Consider the following 8,269-nt stretch of genomic DNA (forward strand, 5'->3'; position numbering starts at 1 on the left):
GTTTGGAATCTGATATTCTGAAAGATGAAGGAACTTGGAATGCAGCCAAGAATAAATTACTCTGCAAAACTGAGCATTTTCTTTCTGAAAATCACAAAGGAGATGAACAAAATAGAAAACAAAAAAGAAGAAAGAATAAAACTAGTTTTTTTAAATAAAAATGTTAAATCATTAATTTGTTCTTTAAAAAAGAGTAGAGAAGAAAATCATATTTTTAGCCTTAAAATTGTAAAAAAAAAAAAAAAAAGAATTCAAAGCACAATGGAAATAAAATATCCTTTCCAGTTAAATTAGGGGTGATATAAGTATCTATTATTATTATTTATATTTGACATAATAATAGAATTACTGGCTATGGCAACAAAGGAATAAAATATCTGAGGGAATAAGTTTTTGATAAAGAAGAATCAAAATGATTCATTTTTGTGGAAGATATGGTAGTATACTTAAAAATATTTGAGTCTACTAGAATTAATTGAAACTAACTTTGCCATAGTTGCAAGTTAAAAAACAATCTATATAAGCCATTATTATTGCTATATAGTACCAATAAAATTCAGCAAGTAGAGAGAAAGAGAAATTCCACTCAAAATAACTGCAGATTATATAAAATACTTGAATATCTACTTGCTAAAATAGTGTATACTCAAGAACTATATAAATAAAACTACAAACCACTGTTTCCCAAAATAATGACAGAATCTAAATAACTAAAAAAATATTAATTTTTTGGTGGTAGGACTAGTCAATATAAATTCTTAGACAATATCACCAAATTTAATTTATTTAATTCCAAACTAATAAACTACCAAGTATCAATTTATAATTAACATTACTTTATAAAAATAAAAAAAAACAAATTCACACAGAGGCATGAGGTCAAGAATCTCAAAAGAATTAATGAAAAAAAAAATGGAAACAAAGGGAACCTAGCAGTGTCAGAAAACAAACTCAATGTAAAACAATTATCCTCAAACAATTTTGTTCTTGTTAAGAGAGATGAACAGTGGAGCAGATCAGGTACACAATGTACAGAAGCAAATGTATCGTGTACTTTAGTAATCAATAAATCTCAGCTCCTTGGATACTGAGATGATCATTCTACATTTGATAAAAACTGCTGGAAGAAATTATGTCAGTATGGAGGAAATTAGCTGGATCTACACTTTACAACTTATACCAATATTGTTTTAAGAACAACTTTGAATGACTAGGTCATGTTGACTATTATAAATACCCAAAGTAATTACAAAGAACATGTGATGGAAGATGCTATTTGTATCCAAAGGAAAAAAACAGGATAAATAGAATATGTATAGAATAGGAGTATGTGTGCAATGATAGCCATATGTAGGGTAGGGAGAAAGAAGGAAGAAAAAAAATTACATGATAACTTTAATGAAAAGGAATGGCAAGTTTTATTTGCAATTTCATATACGATCATCTTTTTTTCTATTCTGCTATGTTATGGAAGGCTTGTCTTATTTTTTTAAGTTCAGAATAAAAAAAATAAAGTTCAATGTTTGTGGATAAAAAGACTTCTGCCATAAACAAATAAGATTAACTTAGAAAAAATTATTTTTCAGAACTACACAAAGAAGAAAAGTTCATGACCAAACAAAGCATAAAATACATTACGTTAGAGAAAAGGGATACTTTTTCATTATATAAATTAAAAAGGGTTTGTATTAATAAATCCAAAAAGATTAGATTAAAAGGGAAACAATTTTTGCAACAAGTTTCTCCATTGAACGTTTATTTCTGAGATATATAAAGAACTGATTGAAATTTATAAGAATAAGAACCAGTTCTCTATGGATAAATGGTCTAAAGATTTGTTTTTCAGTTTTGTTTTTCAGGCATATCTGATTCTTTATGATCCTATTTGAGATTTTTCTTGGCAAAGACAATGAAATGCTTTGCCATTTCCTTCTCCACCTCATTTTACAGATGGAGAAACTGAGACAAACAGGTTAAATGATTGTAAGTGTCTAAGACCAAATTTGAATTGAGATGTCTTCCTTGATTTCAGGCTCTGCACTCCATCCATTGGACCACCTAGTTGCAACAGCAGCTATCCTAGCTATTAACAGGCAATTCTCAGTGGAAGAAATCCAAGCTACTTATAGCCATATAAAAATGTTCCCAAATCACATAATTTGAACATTACATGCAAAGAACATTACTTTTTTTTTTGTTGAGATTATTTTTAGAGCTTCCTCAGTGCTTAGTGTAGTGTAAGGATGACCAAGTTTATGGTCAGACTGTGTAGAAGTACTTAAACTGTAAATCCCAGTTCTATACTTACCATCTCTGAATATTGGGCATGTCACTTACCTTCTTTGAATCTTACTAATAAATTGAAGGGTTACCAAAGATAAAACATATTACCTACCTCCTGCCAGAAATATTATAGACTTGAATAGAATGAGACATATATTTTTGAATATGATCAACGTGGGAATTAATTTTGTTTGATTATTGTTTTAATGAGTAATAAATACTTTAAATATTAATTTTTAAAATAATTTTTAAATTTAAAAATTTAAAATAATTTTTAATGAGAAAAGTTTTTTTTTCTTTTTTTATTGTTCTGTTGGTAAGAAGGAAATAGAAGGGGCGGGAGGAAGCTTGTTGATTAGATGAAAAGACATTTAAAACCAAGGGTTTGGGCAGGAGAGTCCTTTCAGGTCCAAATCTATGATCCTTTAATTCAAGGATTGTGGGGATTATCCTGAAAAAAGCCCACTGCCAGAAAAAATACTGAGAGGCAGAGTGTATTGGCTGCATTTGGCTTTCCAGCTTTTTCCCTCCAGCAGAAATTCTTTTCTCTTTCATATGTGATTTAAGCTGCATTTTGTGCTGCTTATTTCTTCTGTAAACCTCCCTGTCTCCACCTCTCAACTCCCAGTTTTCTTTCCTTTGTGTACCTTGAAACAATCAATTAATATTTCTTGCTTATGAGAATGGTTTCTAAGAAATAAATAAAAAACAATCCAAAGGAAAAATAATGTCCTACTTATTCAAAGAAAAGCAAGCATATGACAAATGTCTAGTTTTTGTTATCTCTCCACTTGAAATCCTACTGCCTTTGAAAACAAGGTTTCCCCTCAGGATAAACTTTTCAGCCCAAGCAGTCATGCTTGTTCAGTAGTCAAAAGATAGGAATTGTTGAAGCAAAGTGAAGCCAGCAACTTGCAAAGTAATGTCAAAGTGTATACACATTCATATCCTAGGTTCCTCTAAAGTGAATTGTCATCCTGTTCCTGTTTAGCAAACAACATGCTTATCCATTTATTGTGATCTTTACAACTAAACTCAATTTCTTCAAGCAAAATTCTAATACATGATGCAATTTATATTGTTATGCAGCTGTAGTTTCTCTTTTCAATCATGTTTGACCAGGATAAGAGATCTAAGCAAGATAATCCAGGAAAGCATATGTCAGCCAAGACAATAAATAAATTTCTATTTTTCTTTAAATTTTTTCAATTTAATTATATATTATTTTTCCAATTACAAGTAAAGATGGTTTTCAACATTCATTTTTGTCAGATTTTGAGTTCCAATTTTTTCTTTCTCCTCCCTCCTCAAGACAGAAAGCAAACTGATGTAGGTTGTACATGCACAATCAATTATTAACATATTTCCATAGGAGTCATGTTGGGAAAGAAAAATTAGGACAAAAGGGAAAACCCCCAAGGAAAATAACAATAACAAAAAGTGAAAATAATATGCTTTGATCCACATTGACTGTAGTTTTTTTTTTCCTAGATGTGGATGACATTTTCTATCCAGAGTCTATTGGAATTATCTTAAATCTGTGTTACCAAGAGGAGCTAAGTCTATCATAGTTGGCCATCATACAATGATGCCTTTATTGTGTACAATATTTTCCTAGTTTTGCTCACCTTATCCAGTATCATATAAATCTTTCCAGGCTTTTCTGAAATCTGCCTGTTAATCAATTCTTACAGAACAATAGTATTCTACTACATTCATATACCATAATCAGCCATTCCCCAGCGGATGGTTATCTTCTCCATTTGCAGTCTTTTGCCACCACAAAAAAGAGCTGCTACAAACATTTTGCACATGTGGGTCCTTTTCCCTCTTTTGTGATCTCTTTGGAATACAGATCCAGTAATGGCATAGAATGGCTTTCTATTTCAAAGGGAAGGAAGAGCTTATTCATTTTAGGTACAAAAAGGATATAAATTAAATATCTGTGACATGAAAAATCAGAAGTACAATAGGAACTGACTACTCTCAATATTTTTACCTGAAAAAGGCAATACTATCTTAATGTATGCACCCTAGAAATGCAGAATTTCACTGCATTTTTTGCATAATATATCAATTGTATATTTACATACTATCATGTTTGTATCTATTATATAGATAGATAGATAGATAGATATGTATATACACAAATACACAAAAGAAATAATTACACTAAAACAATTTGATGAGGATTAGCATTAGCAACTGAGCTGGGTATTAGAAATTTTTATATATACATATATACACATACATGTGTTTGTGAATGAGATAATTAGGTCTCCAAAACTATATTTAAACACTCAAAAGATTTGTCATCTCATCAAACTAAATGTTCTATCTAACAATGTAAAATTTATTCTACCCATATGTGCAGATCTTGTGTGACCTCATCATCTGTTATTGGTATACTTGGGATTTTTATGAAGAAGACTAATATGTGTCTTATCCTATGATCTCTCTTTAATCTTAATCCTATGTTGCCAGTTGCTTATTGAACATTGTAAACAATGTAAGCATCTCAAACATTAGATATCTAAAACAGAACCCACACTTCTCTGAAATCTTCCCTTCTTTTCAGCATCCACATTTCCGTCAAGGGCACTATCATCATTCCAGACATCTTGGTAGTAACTTAACATAATGCTCTTGTGTTCAATTAAATCCACCTTGCATACCTCATAGGTTCTTGTTTCTCTTCCTACATCTTTTACTTTTGTCTCCCCCTCTTTGTTCACACAACCATTATTCTAATTCAGGCCCTAATCACTTCTCACCTAGACTCCTAAAAGTCAGAATTCTCTTTCTCTAGTCTTTTCCAACTAAAATCCATCTCCCAAATAACTTAGAGGAAAAAAGGTATTACAATGGATAAAGAACTGGACCTGCAGTCAGGAATATCTAAATCCAAATTTATTCTCAGGTACTTATTAGCTGTGTGACTCTGGTTAAGTCATTTTAGCCTCTTTAGGATTCAATATCCTCAGTAAAAAATGAGGATAATAATAGTACCTACCACTTAAGTTGTTTGTAAGAATAAAATAAGATTATTTATAAAGTATAAACATTAAAGTTTATGTATATGTATATGTATATATATAACACACATCTATAACTCCTAACTATAGCTAATGCATAACTGTCAATGTGATTATCATAAAATGCAAGTCTCTTAAAAATTCTGAACTTAATAGATCAATTCCTTATATAAAAAATTTAGAACTCAAAATTTTATAAAAAATGAATGTTAAAATAGAATTCAAAATATTATAAAAGTAAATGTCAAAACTAATACTTTTTTTAAAATGATGTTAAAATTGTCTTTACATATAATTGGAAAAAATAAAATATCATTTAAAAGGAAAATAAAACTTTTCTAGATCTTATTTCCTCAGCTATAGAGATAGGTCCAGATGATTTCCCAGTCTCTTCCTGCTTTCAATCTGGAAGGATTTGATTTGTACTGCTTGGCCTATAGGGCAAATTGGGAACAAAGAGTAGAGATTGAAAAGAAGCAAATTAAGAAGTATCTTCTAAATATTAGAGCTATTCACAAAGGACAGGTGTTCCTGGGAAGTAGTGTGTTCTAACTCACTTGGCATATTTCACACAAAGAGTAAATATATTTTAGATTTTTTTTTTGTTTTAATATAGATTAAATTCAATGTCCTATGGGGTCCTTCTAAGTTTTGATATATGCTGTCATTTCTTAAAAGAATAGGAATACTGGAACAAAGTAATAATGCCATCTTCAAGTTTATAATATATAGAGATGGAAATGTCAGGTACAGCCTCTCATAATGTAGTATGGAGAAGAGAAACTTTTATATAATTCAGAGTACAGATTGATCCCATAATCAAGGATTCTCAAAGGAATGTAGTTCAAGGAGTTTAGAAAGTTGTGCCAAATGGAATTCTTGTGTAGTGATGATTAGTTTTTAGTTTAACATGTTTCAAGAGGCTCAACACTGTCACTACACATGAATAAGATAGAGTCTCTTGGACCAGAAAGAATGATGTCAGGATGACTAAAGTTTTAAAAGAGCTGAGGCTTTTAGTGAATGCTAAGGACAAGAAATGAGGTTTCTTTTTTGGTAGTTGTGGTTGTTGTTTACCTATGTTGCCAGCAAAAGGAAGAATGAGAAATGAATAATATTGTGCTTGATTTGGATGGGATGATAAATGCATATGACAATAAGTAGAACTAAAGATGGATTCTGCTTTAGATTGGGCTTTATAAAATAAAAAGTGGGTAACAGGGAATTGGAACTAAGAATAGTGTACTCACAAGATCATTACAGCTATCAATTTGATTGAGTTATACCATAAGCTCCTAGAGACAAAGTAATGTGCTAGTATTCAAATATGGAAATAAGGTGGACTTTCAAAATCCAATCCAGAGAAAATAATTTCTGGGTTGAGCATGTGATTGATGGTACTAAACTCCAGTGTTTAAAATTGAAATGGTCTCTGTGTAATGTAATCTTTCTTTGTTCTATATCACTCATTCCTTCTCTTCTTTTGATCCCCTTTTGCTACTATCTTCAATTTCAAACACTTTAGGGCAATTCACAACTTTAGTTCAACCTATACTTTAATTCTATTGTATATTATTCTACTTCACATAATCTATGGTCTAATGAAATTTATGTTCTTGTTAGTTAAAATGTACTACCTACTCACTCTTGACTCTTGAATTTCTCAGTTCCCTTCAAGACTCAGACAACATACTATATACTCCACAAAGCCACTCATAATTCTTCCTTCTGCTGGTATCTTATTCCCAAATTAACTTTTGTTGATTTTTTGTATATTTTTATATTCTTATATATATTTACAAGTTATCTCCCCTAATAGAAAATTAGTTTCTCAGTGGAAGAATTCTCACTTTCATCTTTTTATCTCTAGTAGCTAGTACAGTTCCTTTGACATAACAGATGTTTTATAAAATTTATAAAAGTTTATTAATTGTAAAAATAACATTATCATAGTTCAACTATATTATGAGTTATATCTCTTTTGTGACTTGACCTCTGTACCTAACCACCATTTATGATCTTGTTTTAATAGGAAGACATGTTTAAAGCATTAAAGAAGCTTGCAGATACACTTTTGAACTGTCTATTGAGATAGAAGGAATACTAGTTTTAAAGTAAGGAAACCTCTTGTTGTCTCTTCATTTTAACAGATACTGTTAAAACCCTCCAAGCCTTGGTTTAGACTTGGTTATAAAACAAGGTGAATTATATTTGTATTTTCTTCTTCTCAAGATGGTTTTGGGAAAAGAGAATAGAGTACTTTAGAATGCTACATACATATGAGTTACAAACAACAAAGATATGACATCTTCCAAAAGACTAACTGAATTATATATTCTATTTCTCTGAGACCTCCCCTTCATATTTTTAAATCAATATCACAGATTAGTTGAATGAGGACAAACAAAGGCTCCTGGGGTGAGTTTTGAGTTCTAAGGTTGTCAAACTCAGTGCAGGATAAAATTTTTTTCAACATCAGTGATGTCAGTAACATCTGATGCTTTATGGAAGAGACTTTCTTTGAACTCCATGAGTGACTGTGCAAAGGAAAAATTGCCACTATCTATAAAGAAGAAAGTTTCTTCTTTCTTTAAAGAAGAAAGTTGCTCTTTCTTCAAAGACTTGAGCTACAGTCAAAAATCTATTCACTTAGGATGAAATCTAAATCTATTCAGTTAAACCAAAGTGAAGATATAAAAAAAAAATTCCTTTTGATTGGTAAGCTCACACTTTGAATTTCATTTTGAAGGAAACATAAGAATTTTCCCAACAAGTAAACAGAATTTGAACAAAATTCAATCTCTTTGAGGCCAATTAAGTAAATGGATGCAAGCCAGCAAACACAAATGTGCATTAAAAATTGAAATGCCGTGTGTAAAATATTTAAAGGTTTTCTTAAAAGAAAATTCCATTTCAAAATTTTTACTCCTGTAGTCTTTGTGATGATGCAC

The sequence above is a fragment of the Sarcophilus harrisii genome, chromosome 4 (assembly GCF_902635505.1).
Source record: "Sarcophilus harrisii chromosome 4, mSarHar1.11, whole genome shotgun sequence".
Taxonomy (NCBI): domain Eukaryota; kingdom Metazoa; phylum Chordata; class Mammalia; order Dasyuromorphia; family Dasyuridae; genus Sarcophilus; species Sarcophilus harrisii.